This window comes from Notamacropus eugenii, chromosome 3 (assembly GCF_028372415.1).
Source record: "Notamacropus eugenii isolate mMacEug1 chromosome 3, mMacEug1.pri_v2, whole genome shotgun sequence".
Lineage (NCBI taxonomy): Eukaryota > Metazoa > Chordata > Mammalia > Diprotodontia > Macropodidae > Notamacropus > Notamacropus eugenii.
Genome location: NC_092874.1, coordinates 464,402,458 through 464,423,502, shown reverse-complemented (window position 1 = coordinate 464,423,502; position 21,045 = coordinate 464,402,458). Strand labels below are relative to the sequence as shown.

At 38.4% G+C, this 21,045-nt stretch overlaps 1 protein-coding gene and 1 long non-coding RNA gene across 9 annotated transcripts in view; both read right to left on the bottom strand.

Annotated features, from left to right (window-relative positions):
• Positions 1–21,045, bottom strand: part of FHIT (fragile histidine triad diadenosine triphosphatase) — a 1,742,479-nt gene that overhangs the window by 944,058 nt on the left and 777,376 nt on the right. The window lies entirely within an intron of this gene.
• The window catches only part of LOC140497636 (uncharacterized), an 87,444-nt gene that overhangs the window by 48,722 nt on the left and 17,677 nt on the right, over positions 1–21,045 (bottom strand). Inside the window, exon 2 of the long non-coding RNA XR_011964798.1 lies at positions 1–21,045. This exon is cut by the window's left edge and continues 48,722 nt beyond it. This is a non-coding gene — a long non-coding RNA (uncharacterized lncRNA).

The window sequence follows — 21,045 nt, the reverse complement described above, 5'->3', positions numbered from 1 at the left end:
GCCATAGACAAGAGGCATAAAGGATGAGGAGGTGTGGAAAGCTTGCAATCTATATGATGCAAAGAAGTCCCAGATCAATGAGATCCATTAGAATATTAATGAGAAGAGGAGAGGAGGCAGTGGAGCAAAGAGGATAGATTGTTGAACTTAGCAGTTAAGAAGTGGATTCAAATCCTGTCTCAGATAATAACTAATCTCTCTGAAACTTTGTATTTTCATCTGTAAAATGATGATAGTCACACCTATCTTACAAGATTGTTATGAGGATCAGATGAGACAATATTTATAAAGCCCTCTGCAAACTTTAAAACATTAAGCAAATATCAATCATTATTATCATTAGCATGTTAGTAGTAGTAGTAGAAGCAGCAGCAGCAGCAATACGTACCCATCCTGAAGAAAGTAGAGGTTTACAATAAAATGCAAAGAAATTGCATATTTAGTTAAAGAAATTGAGTCTAAGAAATTGCATATTAGATCAAACCCATGCTCTATCCAGTACCTTCATTATCATGCTTCTAAGAGGTGTTACCTGGGATATCAGGGCATTGTGATATGGCATCATCCTCAGGCACCAGAGGGATGCCTTTAACATGCCAAACTCCCTCAGTTTGGGGGCAGATCCAAAAAGACATGTGGCAGAAAGCAAAATACTGCACCATCACACTTCTCTGTGGGAAATACCAGTACTTTTTTCCTCTTGATTTTACCTTTGTAGTAAATCAATGCCCCCAAACACCTGAGTGTGAGTGGGTGGTACTGCCATCCTGAAAGCCTTTTGAATTTCAAATCTGATTTATTTAAAAAGCAAAATTATCATGTGCTACTAAGATTGGATCTATATCCCTTGTAGGGGATCTGGATCCATTCAATGACTGTTTGGTACATATTATAAAAACAACTGCCACAAGCCTGAGTGGAGACAACAGTGCATTTAAGGATCAGAAAACTTAAATTCTAACCCTAGTGCTAGCAGGAACTAACTGTAGGACTTTAGGAAAGTTAAATGACCTATGTGGTCCTCAGTTTCCTCAAGTATAAAATGAAGGAATTAGACTAGACGGCCCCTAAAGTCACCTGGATGCTATATCCCATGATTATACATTTTTATAACTTCTTTATAGCAGAAACCAGGAATTTCAAGTTCCCTTATTCATGGGGTAACAAGACTGATCACACTTGCTGAGTTTTACACTCAGTTACAGGAGGCATTTTATAGGCACATTCCCCTCACCCCCATATTCCCAACAGGAGAATATGGTGCTAAATATAGTCATCCCATAGACTTAGATTTAAATATAAGCAGCTTACTGAATATGCACTTTTAAGTTAATTGCCCACCAAGGAAAATGAAAGGATGGCCTCATTTCCATGATCCAAACTCATCTATCCTATTTCGCATTCTTTTTTTTTGTTTTGTTTTTAAGGGTTATTATAAGGATCAGATGAGATAACTCATCATTCTGCAAGCTGAAATCGACTTGGAAAGTTACTCCTCCTCAGCATCTCCTGCCCCTGGGGTCTCTCTTTCCCTCCATATGAAGGTTGACCTTTGGAGAGCTCCTCCCAAGTCACCCACCATTCAAGTACAACACCTAGGACATTCACCTCATCATTTCCCACATGACTACTCTCCTAGAATTTCATGATCTCCAGGAACTCATCATCCTGCAAGATGTATTCAAGTCTGTAACTCATACTTCCTCAGATCCTTTCTCACCTGGCTCATTGGACTGCATCATTCTCCCCTCTCCATGTCAATTTCTTTTTTTATGCTGTCTTTAACATTGAGGGTGTGAGCTCCTTGAAGGCAGGGAAAGGCTTATGCCTTTCTTTGTATCTCTAATGCTTGGCATAGAGACTGGTACATAGTAGGTGCTTAATAAACGTTTATTGACTTTGACTCTAATGTATATAAAGTGCTTTATAAACTCTAAAATGCTATATATATTCTGGTTATTACCGTTGTCATTTTAAGTACATACTCCTTTTTGCCAATGCCATTTTCTTGTTTTTATTAAATATCAGTCAGTGTTGCCTTTCAACCCTTTTAAAGTTTGGTTCCTTAAATAATAAGAGCTGCATTTCACAGTTTTCAAAAGATTTGCTACATAAATACAGGATCTTATTTAAGACAATGAAATATGATTAACAGAAAAGTGATTTTCCTAAAGTATATGTTCACACATGTCACCTCCCTTACTCAGTAAACTCTAGTAGATCTCTATTACCTCTGGGATCCAAAATAAAATTCTCCATTTGGCATTTAAAATCTTTCACAACCTGACCCTTTTCTATCCTACCTATCCAGCCTTCTTTTGAGGGGATTTTTTGGGGTAGATGGAGAGGTTGGCTTTTTTTTTGTCCCAGGGCTTAGCACAGAGCCCGGAGTGTGGTAGGTAACAATAAAATACTAGTTGACTAAGTGTTCATTTATACGACACATTAACATTTTCAAAATGCTTCATATATGCTAACTCATTTGATTTTCACAACTACCCTGGGAAGTAGGTGCTATTATTACCCTCATTTAACAGATGAACAACTGAAGCAGAGGTTAAATGACCTATCCAAGATTATACAGATAGGAAGTAAGCGTCTGAGGTGGCATTTGAACCTGACATCAAGTCCAGAACTCCATCCATCGCATGACCTCTTCCACTGTCATAGCCCTGTCAAACCTCATTTTACCAATGAGGAAATGGAGATTCAGGGATGTTAAATGGAAACGTTCAATTATACAGAGTACTCTAGAAACTTCTTGAACATGTATGGATTTTCAAAGTGCCCCAGGCCAAATGTTCTCCAAGGAACCAGCTTTCTTTTTAAAGTTTTAAATAAAAGATATTTTCATACATCAAACTGCAAGAAAAACAAATGCCTTGAATACCATTATTCATTTAAATTTTCTGACAACAAAACTTTTATCTCATTTAATGTTACATTATAGAACATTTTTCTTAATACAATCATTTTCCCTACACTAAAGGTTTCTAATACTAATGAGATGAATATTTGAGAGTTTGCCCTGTCAGAAAGATTTTTTTTTAAGTAAACATTAGTAAGTTGACTGCAACTATTTTATTTTGTTACGACAAAGAAATTTAACAAAAAGGTATATAGAAAGTTTTGGAAGAAGCACAGCTTAGTATGTTAGAAAAACCTATGTTCAAATTCTGGCTTGGGCACATACCAGCTGTGTGAACAAAAGTAGAGAAAACCATGCAACCTTTCTGACTAACAAATTTTGTGTCACACAATCTCAAGTGGGTCCTCACTGCTGCCAGGCAACCCTCTTACACCTGCTTCTACAATTCATGCTCCCAGTCACTGCAGCAGCATTCCCAGATTTTTTTCATTCCTCCTCAAACTTTTCATGGCTTCCTCTCCCCACCCTCTCAGCTGAGAACCTTGTCTCATGTTTTATAGGAAAAAAAATGAGGCCATTTGGAAAACCTCCCTCTTGTCCATACGTGTTTGAATGGTGTTTCCTTGATTAGAGTCTAAGCTTCCTAAGGGCAAGGAGTGGTTTTTGTCATTTTTTTGTATCTCTAGACCATAACAGAGTGCCTGGAACATAGAGCAAGTGCTTAAAAATGCTAATGGACTGACCCTAGATAAGTCACTTAACCTCTTAGGGCCCTAGGTAATGCTCAAAGACTAGACTGAAAATGAGTACCACAACAACACCATTTTGCATCAGTGGAGGAAATTTTCATCTAATGAGTTGATTGAATAATTAACAACCATCTGCAAAGTACCAGGTCCTATGTGCCAGGTGCTGTGATAGGTGCTGGCAAGATAAGTACAAAGAATGCAACAATCTCTACTAGCAATATGCTTGAATCCTAATAGAAGAGAGAAGAAATAGACAAAAAAGACAAAACGCACCAATATAAAGTTAACAAATACAAATACATGCAAAGGAGTTAAAAACAAGGTAGTTTGGGAGGGAGGACTCTAGCAGCAGAAGGGATCAGAAAAGAGTTCATGCAGAAGATGATACCTGAGCTGAATTCTAAAGGAACAGAGGAATGCTATGAGGTAAGAGGACATTCTAGATAGGGGCAAAGCCAAGGCAAAAGCACAGAGGTAAGAGATGGAGTACTCTGTGTGAGGGACAGAAAACAGGCGAGTTTGGCTAGATCACAGAGGGAGAGGGACTACTGTCTAACGAAGCTGGAAAGTTAGATCAAAACAAAGTTTTAAACACTAAAAGGAAAAAAATCATTTATATATGTACATATATATGTATGCGTTTATACACACACACACAGAAACGCATACATACCCACATATTTTTATTTTAGGGAAAAAAACCACCCAGGATGCCACTCACTGGAAGTTGTCCCAGGTTCAGAGAGTGGCATGGTCAGACCTGTACTTAAGGAAAATCACTTTGGCAGCAATACGAAAGATGGATGGAATTGGAGAAACTTTAGGCAGAGAAACAAACAGGAGGCTGTAGCAACTATTTAGGCCAGATGGTAATGGTGGACTTACACAACTGACAGTCATATAAGCAGACTAATGGGCTCATTTTTAGTCATGTCCAACTCTTCGTGATTCCATTTGGGGTTTTCTTGGCAAAGATACTGGAGTGGTTTGTTATTTCCTTCTTCAGCTCATTTTCCAGATGAGGAAATCAAGCAAACAGGTCTAAGTGACTTGCCCAGAGTCACATAGCTTATAAGCGTCTAATGCTGGATTTGAACCCAGGAAGATGAATCTTCCTGATTCCAAGCCCAGTGCTCTATCCATTGCACTACCTAGCTATGGCATATATGAAAGTATAAATGGCAAGATTTTGTAACTGATTAAATAGGTGGTTGGCAAAGAGTGAGGATTCAGGGATAATGCTAAAGTGATGAACCTGGGACACTGGAAAGACGTTGGTACCATTTACAGAAATAAGCAAGTTTAGAAGAGACGAGAATTAAAGTGGAACAATAATGAGTTCGGTTGTAGATACATTGAGCTTAATTTATCTCTAAGATATCCAGTTCGAAATGTCCAGTAGACAAACATTTTGATATCAGCCTGAAGCTCATGGAAGACACTTGATCTGGATATATCCAGACTTTGAACAGAGAAGATCATTAAACATGTCACAGCTGATGAGGTGACCAAGAAAGTGGATAGAGAGAAGAACCTCAAAGACATAGCGCTGGGGAACACTCACAGTTAGGGTGTAGAAGGAGAATGACAAGCCAGAATAGGAGACTCAGAAAAAACCCTCGGCAAATCAGGAAGAAGTGAAGGTTGTTATGGAAACCCAGAGAGAAGACAACATGCAGGAGGAGAGGGTGGTCAGCTGTGTCAAATGCAATCAATGGGTTCAGGAGGATTAGAACTGAAGAAAGGAATAGCAAATTTGGCAATTAAAAGATCATTTGGAGATTTGGAAAAAAAGCAGTTTGGTTAAGTATTGATGTTGGAAGCCAAAGGCAGTGAGTGGTAAGCAGAGGCAGCCAGTGTAGACCATGAGGCTCCACATGGGTGAAATCACAAAGGCCCTCTTTGAAAACACGAGAAGAAGAAACTTACATTCCATGCATCTCATACAAGAATACTAAATTTAATGTGTGTTTTCTAGATCGCCGAAGGCTTCCAGTGCTCCCAAGAACATAAATTCAAAGGTAAAGGACTCAAAGCAGGGCTTCTTTCAATACTGATTCTTTTCATTTAAGTGTTTGTTTACAATTCAACATAGGTTCGAGATCAAAGAAAGGATATCAGAGGTCAATAACTACTAAAGGTGAATGAGAAGAGGTAACTGCAAAATTATGCCAGGGATCAATAAGAAAATACGATTTAGCTTTCAAGAAAATGACCTTGCTAAACTCAGGCATAATCACTTTTTAAGGAGAATAACTATTGTGTAAACCGAGGCACATTACATAATGTCCTTGAAAGGAGGAAATGTTTTAATCTTTATATTTGTATCCCAGGCACCTAGCATAGTGCCTAGGTACTTAAGACAGACTTGTTAATAGACACTTTCGGTAGAAGTCTAGAGATTCTCTAGAGTTGATTATATAAACATTAATCAATAATCCTGGCCCAGAGGACGCTCAAGACTGTATTGGCTTCTGTAGATAATCCTCCCCTGCTCCTCATACAGGTGAAAAAAGATATTTGTACATAGCTTCAAGTGTATCTCTCCCTAATCATGTTGGAACACTTCTCAGAGGTCATCTCTACCAATTGCAGTCTGACCAAGAAGTGGCTCCATGATACCTCCAGTGAATAGCTCTACAGTTGTGAGTTGAAGACCTCAAGTGAAGAGGAAGTCCACTACTTTCCTGAGCAGACCATCCCACTTGTAGATAGCTACAATTATGAAGGGCTTTGTCCTTATAGCAAACAAAATCTACAGCTTTCACCCATTGCTTTTTGGCTCTGTCCTCTGAGGTCAAGCAGAAGAATTCTCATCTCTTCTCCTCCATCACAGCTCATTATATTCTCAATAGTTTGATGCCAGTGAGAGGAACGTTGTCACTGTTTGTCCTTTGTTTTCAAAGAGGACCAACGACGTCACCTTGTGATGTCATGACTTGCTCCTGAATTGGATTTAAGTGAGGCAGAGCTGCACAAAGTCGTCAGCCTCACTCTCTCTTCTACAGTCATTGAAGTCCAGGGGCAAGAGGACTAGCTGTCAAAGAATCCAAAAGCAGAAAAGGCAGCCTGATCATAGATCACCCCCTCCCCTAACTCCTGCCAGGATATCCTCAAGCAACGGCTGAATAACTTGTGTAAGTTGTTCCTGGGAGACTTTTAAGGGAACAGTTTGTACTAGATGGCCAACTCTGAAAGCTAAGGATTCTATGAATGATTATCATGGGATCACAGATCTAGAGATGGAAGGATTCATAGACACTATTCAGTCCAATCTCTACATTTTACAGATGAGGGAAGTTAGGTTACTTACCCAAGGTCATACAGGCAGTAAATGTTGGAAGTGGGATTTGAAAATAGCTCCTCTGTGTCTGAAAGCAATGTTCCTCCCATTATAATCTACTGTAGCCCAACGTACAAAGCTGTGAATGGCCGGGGATGTATCTCCTGGAGAGAGGATATTCAAAACTGGCTGCCTATCATATTTTTTCCCTTTGAAAATGTGTGTCTAAGCAGATCATATGATTTTTTAAGGGAGATTGCTCTCCTCTGAGGAAGAAGCCCAATTCCCATGGTTGACAGAAGGTGGAATGTGCTACTTTTCTCTCCTATTGTTTTTTCGAGTGCATTTTTAGCAGTCAGAATGTTTATGACAACAACTATGAAAATGATGCAAAGTTGGGGGAAGAAAAGTTGGAACACAGAATGAATACAACTGAGGGAATTAGGAGAGATTTCTCTGCATTCCCTTTATTTTACGTATTGTACTTCTCTTCCTTTTGGGAAGTCTTGGGGATTGAGCTCCTAAAAGCTTAAGTTCATGTTACTAATACAACACATTCCTTCTATTAAGTCAGGGGGCAGGAGCCTGGAATTCATCTGTCAATATGTTTTACTAAAATTTCATAAGGAATACATTTTTTTTCCTACCTAAAGCCTTATATGACAAGAACTATAATTTTTAGCCAGTTGATGAGTGGGCCTCGCATACCAATAAGTCAGATGTGTTTTGTTCAAATGGGAGATATAGGCAATAGTGTGAGACCTAGTTCTGGAGCCTGAAGAACTGGATTCAAATCTTGTCACAGATGCTTACCATCTGTGTGATCCTGAGCAAGTCATTTAGCTTCCTTGGGTATCAGTTTCTTCTTCTATAAACTGGGTAGATTGGACTAGGCTCATAGGGCTAGCACTAGATGGGAGCTTAGCGGACATAGAGTTTAACCCTCTCATTTTAAAAATGGGGAGACTGATGCTGAGTGCCCCATGTCAGGCAGCTGGTGTGAGGCAGGATTTGGGCTCAGCTCTTTCTAACTCCAAGTGCAGTACTCTGTGTCATTTAGCACAATGATCAAATGAGAGAATTTTTGTAAAGTGCTTATTACAATGTCTGGCATAGAGCTGGTGTTTAATAAATTCTTATTTCCTTCCTTTCTCCTCTTTTTCTCATCTAACTACCCCAGATGGCTTCTGAGGTCCTGTCTAATTCTAATCACACTGACTAGTGTGTCAATAATATAAAGTTGTGCTGAGAACAATTCAATAAAATTCAATTGATGTGTCTGAGAGCAGGGACAATTTTTGTTTTTCTTTGAATGTATATGACTAAGGGAATTAGGACAGATTTCCCTGAATCACCCCCACCCTTACCACACTTAGCACAGTGCCTGGCACATAGTAAGTGATTAATTAATGCCTGTTTACTTGACTTGGCAGCACTACAAAAATCTGAGTGGTCTTAACTATGAAAGCATCCGAGGATCTTTCCCTTGGAGTTACAGCATGGTCAAGAATATGAATATAGATGTCTTCAGTTATTCTCAATGCTTAAATCCATCTATGACCTCATCACTTATGGAATTTCCCTTCAAATCACAAGCCATCCATGCCTGCCCATCCTGTGCAGTCTTGTCTACAACCTCCCAAAAACTCACCTTCCTTTCTCTTAACCATGTAAGGATGTAAGGAACCCTACCTGTCATCCCAAACACTTACTGAGTGCCAACCATTCACAGTCTTGTGTGTGATAGAAGAATGAAAGGGAAGTCTGTGCCATTAAGGCTTTTAAAGTCTAGTCAAAATGGGAAAGATAGAGGTATGAATAATTTTAGCAATGTAAAATATGAGAAATCCCCAGAAGAGGTTCAGAAGGCCTGTTATAAGGCCTAAGAGAGGTATAAGATTCCTTCAGGCTGTGGGGATAGGGTGATTTCAGAGAATGTTTCATGGAGGAGATAGCACATGAGTCGTGTCTGGGAGGCTTGGTCAATGACTCCAATGATTATTCCCATTAAATGTTATGATTGCTTTTTCCAGTCAAAACAACCCATAAGAACATAAAATACTGTGTTTTGCTGATCCCCTCCTCTTGGGAAGGGGAATTGTGGTCTGGAAAGGTCATCCCAGAAGGGGTCAATGAAAAGGTTTACCCTATTTTTATGGCCTCAAAGGAGAGCATATCAGAGCATCCTTCCAGCAAATGAAGGGAATTGACTCCACTGTATCAAATACATTTAAATTTTAATAGAAAATTGTGAAACTACCTTAAGTTAGCTTTGGAAATTAAATTGAAATTACTTCAATAGGACTGTGATCACATCCATGTGGACTCTCATTTCCAAGGTACAAAGTGCAACTCATCACTTCTAATCTCATTATTAATTATGTTCTTTTCCATGGAACTTTTCTCATTCTGCCAAGACAGCAAGAATCTGAAACACTCAGACTGAAATAAGCTGTCAAGAAGAACTTGACTTGGAGGGACCTTTGGGAGAGACAGAGATTTGAAAATAATGTACTGCCCGTGGTTCAGACTTGTCTGCCTCTGCAAGTATGACCACATTACTGATTCTCAGAGGAAGAAAGTAAACATATCTTTGTTCCCTAACTGACTTCTGAGCGGCAATGTCATGCAATGCTGTCCCCAGAAGATCTGCAGATCTTCTTAGTCAGAAATAAGTGACCTCATTATAGGAAAAGACAATAACAATAACCAACATTTACAAAGCATCTTACGTTTTACTTAGTGTTTCTCTTACAGCAGGCCTGTGTGGAAAGTAGCTGGTTATTTTCCCCATTTTATAGATGAGGAAACTGAGGATCACTGAGGTGATCATTTGCTCAAAGTATTATGGTGAATCAGGCTGCCAGATAGAGTGCTGAGCCTGGTGATCTTCATGATTTCAAATCCGACCAACTGTGTGACCCTCAGCAAGTCACTTCACCCTGTCTGCCTCAGTTTCCACATTTATAAGATGAGCTGGAGAAGGAAAGGTCAAATCACTTCCAAGAAAACCCCCAATGGGGTCATGAGACTCATATACAACTGAACAACAAATTATGGTGAACAGTTGTCAGATGTAGTTTTCAAACCCAAGATTCTCTGTAGCCTCCAAATTCAAGGCTCTTTCCTCAATACTATTACTGATGCCTCTCTAACAGGTTTTGATTTGAGGGTGAGGTGGGGAATGAGAAGGAACAAACATTTTCCCAAATGTTGCCATAAAATCACCAGGGATATTTGGCACTCTTATAAGATTAGGCCAACATCTGGGACAGATGGATAATGTCAAAGAACTTTAAATTCACTCAGAAATGAATGACATAAGGGTTTTTCAATAAGCATATTTTCATATGTAGAATGCTTTGACATATATATGCATATACATGTGCGTGTGTATATATATATATATATATATATATATATATATCTCACATTTGTGTCTAATGGTAGCCATCTCTAGGGTACAGTGAGAGAAAGGGAAGAAAAACAGAAAAGAAACAAATGAAAGTTACATGATAACTTTATTACATAACTAAAAGGAAGAGGAAATTGTACATAATAGATTTCAAGTTTCACCGGCAATCGTCTTTTCCCCTTATTGCACTATGCCATAGAAATGCTTGTTTTATTTCTTAAATTCAGAATAAAATAAACTTTAAAAAAATCATATCTTCATAAATACGTTCCCTGTGGCTTCAAAAATATAGGAGGTGCTTCTGATACTCTGGCACAAATCAGAGATTATACCTGACAAAGACAATAGAAATGGAATAAAACTTGCAGAGATAGCACAGATGGACGCAAAGAGAGGCCAAGATCAGGATGCCAACATCAGAAACGATGGAAATAAAAGGCAGGTAAATACAATGACCAGGAAAAATACAAGTCTTAAAAGAGACTATTAAAAGAAAAATAAATTTAAGAAAAACTAGAAAGAGAAAGCCATATATGAGATTTTTTTTTAAGACCTAGTACAGCAGAAAGAAGTTGAGCTCTGGAGTCAGAGGATAGGGATTCTATCCTGTGCCCTCTCCTCTCCTCTCTCTATAGTATTCTGCTCCGTTATCTCATCAGGTCCCAGGGATTTTATTACCAGTTCTATGTAGATGATTCTCTGATCTATTTACCCAGTCCTAATCTTTCTCCTAACCTCCAGATTCAGGACTCCAGCAGCCTGTTGGACATCTCAAATTGAATGTGCCATAGATATCTTAAACTCATTTTGTTTGAAACTGAACTTGTTATCTTTTTCCTCAAAACTCTCTCCATGTCCACACTTTTCTATTACCATCATCCACCAATCTGTCAGTCACCCAGGTTCACAACCCATGAGTCATCCTCTTCGCTCTCTCTCAGCCTGCACATCTAATCTGTCGTCCAATCCTGTCCATTTTACCTTCATAACATCCCTCACATATGCTCCTTCTCTCATCTCTAAGAGCCACCAGCCTGGTACAGGTCCTCATCGCTTCATACCTATACCACTAAAAAATCTGTTTCTGATTGATCTCTCAGCCTCAAATCTCTTACTGCTCCCATCCATCTTCCTCTTAGCTGTCAAACTGATCTTTCTAAATCACAAGTCTGGCCATATCACCTGCTCCTCCATCCAATAAATTCCAGTGGTTCCCTATCATCTCTAGGATCAAATATAAAGTCCTCCATCTGGCTTTCAAAGTCCTTTATAATCTGGTCCCTTCCCTACCTTTTCAGTCTTCTTATGTCTCACCCGCTCTGGGATCCAGAAACACTGACCTCCTTGCTGTTCTTTGAACAATATAACCCACCTCCTGACTTCAGGTATTTTTACTGGCTGTCCTCCATATCTGCAATTGTCTCTCTCTCTCTTCATCTCTACCTCTGAGGTTCTCTGGCTTCCTTCAAGTCCCAGATAAATTCTGTCTTCTATAAGAATCCTTTTCCTGATCCCCCTGAGTGTTGGTGCCCTCCTATTGATTATTTCTAATTTATCATATATATTATACATTATATGTGTATGTGTATATATATATATATACACACATACAAATATACATAGATATGTATGTATTTATACATTTATGTGTGTATGTATATATATGTGTATACATGCACATATAAACATGGAGACAGATAGATAGATAGATAGATAGATAGATAGATAGATAGATAGATAGATAGATAGATAGATAGAATGCACAGAGTTGTTTGCATGTTGTCTCCAAGTAGATTGAAAACTCCTTGAGATCAGGGGCTATTTTTATTAACTTATTTGATCTTTAATTTATGTAATAAAACAAGCATTCCATAACATAGCATAATAAGAAAAAAGATGACTGCATATGAAAACTCCAAATCTATTACATACAACTTGCTTCTCCTCTTAAATATATAATAAAATTATCATGTAAATTTCTCTTTTTCCCTTTTTTTCCTCCCCTTTCCTATCTGTGCGACCTTGGACAAGTCACTTCTCCTACCTGGGCCTCAGTTTCCTCATTCATAAAATGAGAGGTTGGTCTCGATGGCCTCTATTCCAGCTCTAGAGGTATGATTCTGTAAAGGGATGGGTATTCACATTTACTCATCCCTAAAAAAAAAGTGAAAATGATGCCAACAAATGGAAAGGGAGATCAAAGGGAAGTCTATCATGTGTCAGGCAGCTGGGCAGGCAATGGTGATAGAAAGACAGTCCCTGCCCTCCAAGATCTTACACCTATAGGGGAATGGTGACCAGAGAAGGGAGGTTTGGTTTCAAAAGTCACTGAAATGATGTGTGGAACCATAGAACATTCATTCTCATGCCCTTCCTGGCAACAAGAATAGCGTGGATTTGATTCTTTGCAGGGCAAGTGGGGCAAGTGGTAGAAGGGGCAGAAGGAAGCAAGATATCCCAAGAAGTCCAGGATAGATGAATGAAAAACATGACCTGAGGTCGGCTAGCTATAGTCCTTGTAGTAAATTTGTAATACTACAAACTACCCTTACCTTTTCAACAATCTCTCCAAATGGTTTAACATCTAAATTCTACCAAAAAATTTAGGATTGTCTCCATAGAGTATGCACACAGGGTAGAGAAGCAATAAAACCAAACCTTAAACAAGTTTTCTCCTCCATCAGAACTAGCCCCAGTGATTAAAGATCTTGAGGTCAGCAAAGGGCAGGCTCTGATGTCTAGTTCATTAAATATTAACAAGAATATTCAAGAAGCAAGCAAATCACTCAAACTCAGTGTGGATGCCAGAGAAGCCATTTCAGCAAACAACACAAGTCTTTGAAGGAGAAAAGCACAGACAACGATGTCTTCGATTTTGCTTCCTTTCTCCTAAATGTCACCTGAATATTGTCAACTGGACCTGAAAAGTGGCTGGGCACACCTTTCTAGTTCATTCTTCACCAATTATTCAAGGTCACTGAGTTTATAGAACCCATTTACTGGCCCACAAATGGACACAGCAGTGGAAATACGTTGTCTACAAAAAGGATCTTAAGGATGTTTCTTGACTGATACACCCAAGGGAACAGCAGATCCTTCCGTTTTGGGGGAATGCTGTCTGATGTTTCCTTCATTATCCCAGAGAAAGCAGAAGTCTAACTGGATGATATCAATCAGCATGGTATCAATGGTCTTGGAACTATTAGATCTCTTTTCAAGTCCCTGGTCTGGCATGTATGGGAGTGCCCTTGGGCTCATAACCACTCGTCCTCAATTTCCTTAATTAGAACATGGGATGATAGAACTTTTATTAGCACCTTCCCTGATTTGCTGTGATCGTGGAGCTTTGCAAACCTTCTAGCACCATAGAAATGAGTTGTTTGTATTAATGATCTGATCCAGTGATCACCTTCCCATCTTCCCAGGTAGTATGTACAATTATGGCAAGATTTATCGCAACATTTAAATTCAACATCCATTAAGCTCCTAGTATGGTCTGGGCACAGGGATACAAAGATACACAGGAGAAAGTTCCTGCCTTCAAGGAGTTTACTATTAACAGGAGTATATAACATCTCAGCCAGCTTCCATCGACCCTATGGGTAGAAATGTCAAACATTGCCTCCAACACTTCAAAGTTTGAATCAAATTAAAATGTAATTGGGAAATGCTTAACACAATAAATAAGAATACAATAAAAACACAATGCTAATTTGTGTATGTGTGTGTGTGTGTGTGTGTGTGTGTGCTAAGTCCATACGGCAGCCTGTAAGAATCCTTATGTACAGTTTAGTGCCCCTTTCTCCCATTTGGATTTTGACACCACTGGCCTACTGCATTCAAGGCACTCTAGTAGATACTGGATACAAAAAGATAAAAAAAATTCCTGCCAAGGAGCTTTTCTGCACCTCCTGGTGTTCTCTCTCTTCCCTTAGTGGCTGTGACTTTGAAATCTCAAGTTTTCCTCATACTCTTCCAAGCTCTTTGAGATACACCTCAGCACTCAGTCTCCAAGTCTACTCCTCTTTTCTCTTAACCCTGGTGATCTCACCCACTCCCATAGATGGTAGATGGAGTTAAAATGCCAGCCGAGGTAAGTCAAGGATATACTGAAGGTTTCCAAGTGGGATATGATAGAATAGATGAGAAATCAGTTAAGAAGCAATGATAATAATCCAAGGACTGAATTCTGGATCGTCTTGATCTTCATCTTGCCTCTGGACTTCGATGACTCTGGAGGAGAGAGTGAAGCTATGACTTTGCTCAGCTCTGCCACACTAATATCCAATCCATGCTCAAGTCAAGAAATCACCCATAATGCCTTTGGTCCTCTTTGAGACTAAAAGATGAACAGCAAGAATGATCCAAGGGAGAAACGATGAGGGCTTCAGTCTGGGGAATGGCCCTCTGAGCAGAGAGTAAGGGATGATGGGAGAGGCAGTACCAAGGCAGCATCAACAAGACTGAACATGGGACGTGAAGCAGAGGGAGGAAGCATGGATGATGCTGAAGCTGCTTCCTTTGGTCCCCAACCAAAATAGGAGAGTCTAGAGGAGAGGAAGATTGGTAGCGAAGAGAATGAGCTCCGTTCCTCACTTGCTGTGTTTGAGATTTTAAGGTAGATATACCGAGCAGGCAGTTGATAACACCTGACCTGAGCTCAAGGCAGATGATATCTAGATCTGGAGGTCATCAATGTAGAACAGGCAAGATAGATAAAATTTACTAACCTCTCTGAGCCTCAGTTTCCTTAACTGTGAAAAGGGGATAATACTAGCTACAATCCCTATCTCAGTGTTGTTTTGAAGCACAAAAGAGGAAGTATGTGAAAAGTGCTAAAAAAAAAAATTATCCATTGTTATTATTTTATCATTATTCCTGGTGTGGGATCCTGGATAGAGAGCAGGCTTCGGGGTTATAAAGAGAACGGTTCAAATCCTAGCTCTGACACATATGGCTGTATACCTTTCAGCAAATCATCTAAACTCTCCGTGCCCAAGGAAATCTCTAAGAGTACGAGTTGATGAGGAGTTGACAATTGAAGCTAGTAGAACATATATATGTATGTATGTATACACACACACATGCACATATAGATGTATGGTGATAAGCCCTGATAGATATGTCAGCAAAACTTATTCTATTATGTATTAAATATCAACAGAATATAAGTGCAGCTAGGTGGTACAGTGCAAAGGGCACCAGGCCTGGAATCAGTAAGACCTGAGTTCAAATCCAGCTTCAAACACTTACTAGCTTAAGTCACTTAACCCTTTTTGCCTCAGTTGCCTCATCTATAAAATGAGCTGGAGAAGGAAATGGCAAACCACTCGAGTATCTTTGCCAAGAAAATTCCAAAAGGGGTCATGAAAAGTTGGATATAACTGAAAACAGCTAAGCAACATCAACAGAATATATAGCCTACAAATACGGCAGTTTGTGTTAGTACATATATACATACATCCTATTGATGCAAATTGGAGTACATATACGTACACACATATATACAAATACATGGATCTTTGTCTATCCCTTTTGGCTTCAAAGAGTAAATATTATGTCATGTAAGTGCACATGTACTATATGCCATATGTGTATATATGAATGTAGGGATAAAGATATGCAATACATATATGTGTGTACATAATGATTAATATCACTATTTTGATACGTATTTAATAATATTAATTATTAATGATGTTATATCAACAAAACAATGCTATACATAATCCCACGAAGCTGCTGTATTATTTGAATTTGTCCTACCTGTTTCTACTGGGTTGAATCCAATTATTATATTTTACTTAATTATAATACTAAATAGCATGATTCCAGCACTAGGGGATTCATTATTTGCACTTTAGGGGACTGAGTTGTATATATGAAATAAGAAGTCTTAGGCAAGTGACTTAACCTCTTTGCACCTCAGTTTTCTTATAAAAACATCAGAGGGTTGAATCTGATGGTTTCTAAGGTCCCTTCCATCTCTAAATTTCTGGATCTATAGAAGAAGCTGTGCCAGTCATCTAAATCTTCCTGAGCCTCAGTTTCCTATTCTGTAAAATGAGAGAGCTAGCCTAGATGATTTTTAGAGTTTCTTCCAACTCTAAATTTATGATCCCATGATTTACGAGTTCTTGTTCAAGGTCAGAAAACAAGTGTTTCCAAATATAAAAAATTATTTCAGAAAATAAAAAAATAAAGTCTCAGATTCATAGATGAAAATGCTAATGAGACAGAGTCCAAGGGAGGTTCTTGCCTTTCTCAGTTGGAAGCTACAGTTGCCATTACTCTGCATGGTTTGGGGCAATAGGAACATCAGAGCTCGGATTTAATGGGCATAGTTCTGTACAGTTCTATGGGCTGAGAGTAATTTTTCTTGAGCTTGCCTCTCTATTACATTGTGCTTGGGGCTCTTGGGGCTCCCCGCTATTTCAAACTTGCTAACGTAGAGAAACAAGTCTATCGTAAATTCCAAACACTTTATCATCAGATTTTATAATACATAATGGAAAGCCTAAAGTTTAACACATTCCCTGGTAGGCGAGACATAGTGAAAAAAAAAACTGAATTCTTGATGCCAAACCAGTTTTATTCACCTATCATTTCTCTGCCTGCCTTTCATGTGTACGGGATCTCAAAGCCCCATGCAGGTGCAACAACTCAGACCCATTACCAGGAGTATTTATTGTTCCAGCCAAAGCCAGTAGAATTTGGACAGTCCTTCCTAACTCTTATTAAGAAGGCTGATGAATCTGGCATTCTTCACAATCATCTTTCTAAGGCTAGCTCTGAATCAATAAGGGTTGGGATCCATGAGTAAGAATTCCATAGAGACAGTGAAAAACAAACCCTGAGGAGACCCACGGAGTCAGTGAGAGGGTAAAGGGAATAGCACATCTTTGGTTTAAATGTGGACCTTTGTAAAAATGAACATCAAAAAAAACAGGAGGGAGGCTCAGCCTCGCTGAATAAGCAGTTGGAAACCATAATTGAGCCGACTGAGGAATTATTTTGGGTATTTTCTATTTGGCTTGTCATTTAGTTTTAATTTTATAGCTGAGAAAAATTCTGGGCAACATTTTAAAATATTTTATTTTTTCCCCTGTATTTTTGGAATCCATATGGTAAGGTAACTAGTGTAGCCTGTACTTTTTTTCCTTCTTGGTAAAAATACAATGAGTTTTAGAACAATTCTTTCTTTAAAATTTAAAATTTTAAGGAGTGTGGTGAATATAAACCTGTTGAGGGTACAGACTGTTTTCCCTTCATATCTATGTTCTAGCACAGGATTTTGTATATAACACATATTTAGTAAATGCTTATTACATGTAAAACATACTTAAATGAGTTTTCTATATACCTACATACCTAAGTTTACGTGCCCTTCATTAGAGAGAATCTTTCATCCTTGTCTTTGTATTTGCAGTCTTTGGCATGGAAAAGGCATTTTGTACATTTTTGTTGATTAATTGGTTGACTTATTGGATAGTGTGAATCAATAGAGAAGCTTTTAGGAAACAACTACTATGTGTCAGGCATTGTCCTGAGTGCTAGGGATGCAAATTCAGTAAATGAAATGAATTCTGCTTCCAAGAAACTTACAACGTAGTATAAATTCAGTTAATGTAGAGTTCCTAACTCGAGGTCCACAGATCCAAAAGTTTCCATGGATAGATTCAGGGACTCCATGAATTTAAACAGGGCACAAAAAAGAACCCTAGATTTTTGTTTTAAAATTATTGATTTCCTTTGTAACGCTGTGTCTTTCATTTTCAGAATTGAAAACATTATTTTGAGAAGTGATCCATTAGGTCTCTAGACTGCCAAGTACATGCAAGGGTTTGCTGGAAAATATTTAACAACTGCCTTGGGGTGGGCAGCAATATGGAGTATAGTAGGTATAAAATAGAGTGGATACAATATAGAGTGGTACAGTATATACAGCTTTGGTCCTGGAGGCAGGAAGACTACTCTTTCCTCAGACACTTACTAGGTGGGTGACCTTGGGCAAGTCACTTCACCCTGTTTGCCTCAGTTTCTTCATCTGTAAAATGAACCAGAGAGGGAAATGGGAAACCACACTCGTATTGCTGCCAAGAAAAACCCAAATGGGGTCATGTAGTTGGACACCACTGAAAAACAACACAATTATGGGGAGGGGGGTGTTGAATTGCTCATGACACTTGTAAATTTAATCTGTTTTGTTACTATTTTCTCCATTACTTTCTTAAGCCTAGACAATTAACAAAACAATAAGTCAAGGCTTGATTTGTATTTTTTCTGTTTCTGAGGTACATATTCTTATGGTGAAAATTTAATAATCCACTTCCATGAGCCCAAATGAGCTGACTCCAGCACATTCCTGCATGCAATTTACCGATATTTATTGTATGTCAACTATGCAAGGATGTGTTAGTTCAATATAATCATGGAAAACTCAGGAAATATTTGCTAGGGTGACAGCACTGAACAGTGTCTAAAAGAAGGAACCAGAACATGGCAGGCTGATGTGGTCTAAGACATCAGCGAGGGATCTTGGACAATGCTCCCTTATCAAGCACTGCTGGACTGGGAGTAAGAAAGATATTCATTAGTTGTGTGACCCTAGGCAACTCAATTTTCAGCTCTGGGCCTCAGTTTCCCAGCTCTAAAATGAAAGTGCTGTATTCAATGACCTCTTAGGTCCTTCCAGTTGGAAATCTATGATTCTATGACCTCAGAACTGATCCATGAAAATGGCTTAAGAAATGTTTTATCCTTAACTTCCTGTTGTTATATCAACTTTCTTCAAGTCTCAACTCAGGAACCATCTTCTATAGGAATTCTGATGTCTCAGATTGGTAGTGACCACACCCACTTCAATTTATATGTACTCCCTTATCTATATAGATGTGTTTTCTAATACTGATTGCAATTTCCCAGCAGGCAAGGGATGTTTGAAGTTCATTTTTGCATCCCCAGGATCTACCATAGTGTTCAGCATTTAGAGGTTTGACCCTGAATAAATGCTTCCTTTTGCTATAAAATTGATTCACTTAGGAAATTAAAGGGCTCAAAAATAAATAAGAAAAACAATGGAATGAAAATTTTCAGCCTTAAAAAAAGGTGAATCAGATTCTCTTAATAGTCTTAAACAAGAAAAAAAATACCTAAAGGACAAAATATAGTGTACATAGAAACCTGAGTAAAATTTTCTGTCCAAGTAATAAGTCCTAGGAAAAAGAGGGGTTCTAATGGAAATGCTGACATAACATTAGAGCATTTCACACTGAACACTATAATTATATTTTCTGATTGCACAGTGGTTGAAAGAATTGCTATCTAAAACAAAAACATAATAACTAGCTAGAAACAGTCCTTCAGAATTTTCTTGGATTATATAAAAAAATGTGAATGAAACACAATTATCTATAGTCACAGCCTGGAGATGTCAGGGAATCAATTCTGATAACATGCCAGCTTAATAAAAATCTGCATACAGAATTTATGAATGCCGTAATATTACGTTTTTATCACGGGTTATTAATGGTCAGCTTAATGAATATCCACAGCTGGAGTGCTTTGGTTCTCCATGATACTCTAATCATTTTTTGCCATGTATTTAGACACATTTCATTTTATAACCATCAGCTCCTTGGAGATAAGAAAGCCTTTTCTCCATTAATGCTGAGACACTGGAGGTAGCGACCAATTTTTTCTGTTATGCCGTTATTGATTTCCTTGAAATTTACAACTAGAGAAATAGAATGGCATGTTCCATTTTAATAGTATTTGTTTTAATGCCTGTGTTAGAATATAAAAGAGGGTTTTTGGAGTTGGAGCACAAGTACAGGCATGTGGATGGTTCTCTGTGATTACCTTTCCAATAAAGAACTTTCTACCATTAAGCCACATATAATACTGATGACCTACCTTCTTCCAAATCTATTGCCCTTTAGAGAATATTTTTCTGTAATGCTGACGCTGGGGAAACAAAGTGTCCTACGTGATAAGGGGTTGCTTTCTAATCATTTCAAGCCCACTGGTTGACATATTTTAAGGGAAATGTCTTTTAGTAAAGCTTGGGGTTTTTTATACTGACTTTTGGCTGAAATTAAATTCAATCACGTATTGCATACAACTTTTAAGAGGAAAACATGGTGGCAATGTAAAATATTTTCACGTACAGAAAAGTGACTAGAGTTATGTGGTCTGAAAAAGATGTTTTATGATTTGATAAATTGGTGTCACCCAATTACTATACACACACACACACACACATATACACATACACACACACACATACACACACACACACATACACACACACACATACACACACATACACACATACACACACATACACACACATACACACACACATACACACACATACACACACACATACACACACACATACACACACACATACACACACATACACACACACATACACACATACACACACACACACATACACACACATACACACACACACACATACACACACACACATTTAGAGAACTAAATATCTTTGGAAGTTTATTATATTTGAATGAATGTGCCACCACTGCTTTCTGACTCTGGTACATATTTTCATATGATCTTTTGTAAATTGTAATACCTCTTTGCATCTTGGGTCTGCAAAATGGTCTTGGGGTAAGATCCTTTCCAAGCTCTTAGTCTATGCTCCTCTGGAGTTTGGAAGTTGCTTTTCTCAAAGTACTATTTCTTCATTTTCATTTTC